At 46.8% G+C, this 2,121-nt stretch overlaps 1 pseudogene; it reads right to left on the reverse strand.

The window, feature by feature from the left end:
* Window positions 1-1,730: 1,730 nt before the first annotated feature.
* LOC126261141 (5S ribosomal RNA) lies at window positions 1,731-1,848 on the reverse strand (annotated as a pseudogene).
* Window positions 1,849-2,121: the final 273 nt, after the last annotated feature.

Below are 2,121 nucleotides of genomic sequence, written 5' to 3' on the forward strand. Positions count from 1 at the left end.
TAAGTTAGTTACCAAGATGCACGACATAATTACGACTAGAAACTTGAAAGAAACCAAAAAGCTAGTTACGTCCTGCTTTTCAGCCTAGAGATCAACACCATTGGCACACAGACCCGAACCTTCTAGGTAGTATTGTCACAATGCCACACTGCAACCTTCTGGCTACAGTATTTCGTTGCCCTTTAACAACGGACGATTCAGACAGATTCTTCGTCAGCTTTAACTGAAAGTAGCGCAAATAGGTGTTAGAAAATATTTGTCTACTGTGGCTTAACTGTACGCCATAAATGATTCTCCTTGAGCTTTTGTCGTATTGTACCTCTGAAAATTCTATAGCTCACGCACGGAAGTCTCAGTTCGTATATCACAATCGAATCACTAACACCGGGGCAGTGTTTGTTGATCGTAAAGCCATTTTACGCAAATGCTGGACGTATCGTTGTGGTGAGACAAGCATTCAGCACCACATGGTTTGAGAACAGCACCATCCGGAATGACCACTTGTCGGTGAGATTACAGTATAAAACTGAAGTAAAACTGTGATGACAAAATTTATTTAAGCATCCTCTGTTACAGTTTCGTGTAATGTTTTTTTCCGTTTTTTAACATTTTGGTGCAATGTTTCAAAAGACTACATCCCTACATGATTCGAGGAACGGCCAGTCAGGACCATCAGTCTCAGTTGAATGCCTGGAGAAAGCGGAACGAGTGCGAACCTTATTCAGTGAGGAGTTTAATACATCAACAACACATGCAGCATAGCAAGCCAGGATGTCGCAACGATCTCTCCAGAGGATAATGAAACAAAAACTTAACCTTTTCCCTCATAGAATTCAACGGCGCGAATCTGTGAAGGACGTGGATGTGTAGCGGCGATATTCTTTTCGAAATAAGGTCTTTGAAAATGGAATGGTAGATACGGATCAGATGTGGTTTTAGTGATGAGGCACGCTTACATCTCCGTGCATGCGTGAAGAAACAGAACTAGTGCTACTTAAGAAGATGAACACCGTCCACAGGTCCTGGCGGACCCAACGGTACCGATTGGCCACCGTGTCATCCTCAACCACAGGCGTTACCGGATGCAGATATGGAGGGGCATGTGGTCAGCACATCGCTCTCCCGGCCGGCCAAGACCGGAGCCACTACTTCTGTATCAGGCGCCAGGTTGAGATTCATAGGAATAATTCTAAGAAAATGTGACTCATCGACGAAAGAAGTAGCTTGCAAAACGCTTGTTCGTCCTATTCTTGAGTATTGCTCATCAGTATGGGACCCTTACCAGGTTGGATTAATAGAAGAGATAGACATGATCCAGCGAAAAGCAGCGCGATTCGTCATGGGGACATTTAGTCAGCGCGAGAGCGTTACGGAGATGCTGAACAAGCTCCAGTGGCGGACACTTCAAGAAAGGCGTTACGCAATACGGAGAGGTTTATTATCGAAATTACGAGAGAGCACATTCCGGGAAGAGATGGGCAACATATTACTACCGCCCACATATATCTCGCGTAATGATCACAACGAAAAGATCCGAGAAAATAGAGCAAATACGGAGACTTACAAGCAGTCGTTCTTCCCACGCACAATTCGTGAATGGAACAGGGAAGGGGGGATCAGATAGTGGTACAATAAGTACCCTCCGCCACACACCGTAAGGTGGCTCGCGGAGTGCAGATGTAGATGTAGTGTCTCCTCAGTTGCCTCACAAGGGCTGAGTGCACCCCGCTTGCCAACAGCGCTCGGCAGACCGGATGGTCACCCATGCAGGTGCTAGCCCAGCCCGACAGTGCTTAACTTCGGTGATCTGATGGGAACCGGTGTTATCACTGCGCCAAGGCCATTGGCGAACTAGTGCCACTGCCTACTGAAAATCTACTCGCTCGAGCCGCAGTGGCAGTCGGTGATAGGGCTGTGAGCAATCAGTGCTACATGCTCTATGGGAAATACTCAGGCCCCCACAACCGCACGAGTGGTTGACTGTGAAGAGCGGACAAATTGAATAGCTGGCCGACGGCCATTAGAGTGGTAAACTGACGCGCGGAGTTCGAATGTTTATACATCGCTTTTGGTTATAAAATGCCTTCCCTTGAGTTAGGTCGCAAACATAATGCCTCATTT

The sequence above is a fragment of the Schistocerca nitens genome, chromosome 5, assembly GCF_023898315.1.
Source record: "Schistocerca nitens isolate TAMUIC-IGC-003100 chromosome 5, iqSchNite1.1, whole genome shotgun sequence".
Classification (NCBI taxonomy): Eukaryota; Metazoa; Arthropoda; class Insecta; order Orthoptera; family Acrididae; genus Schistocerca; species Schistocerca nitens.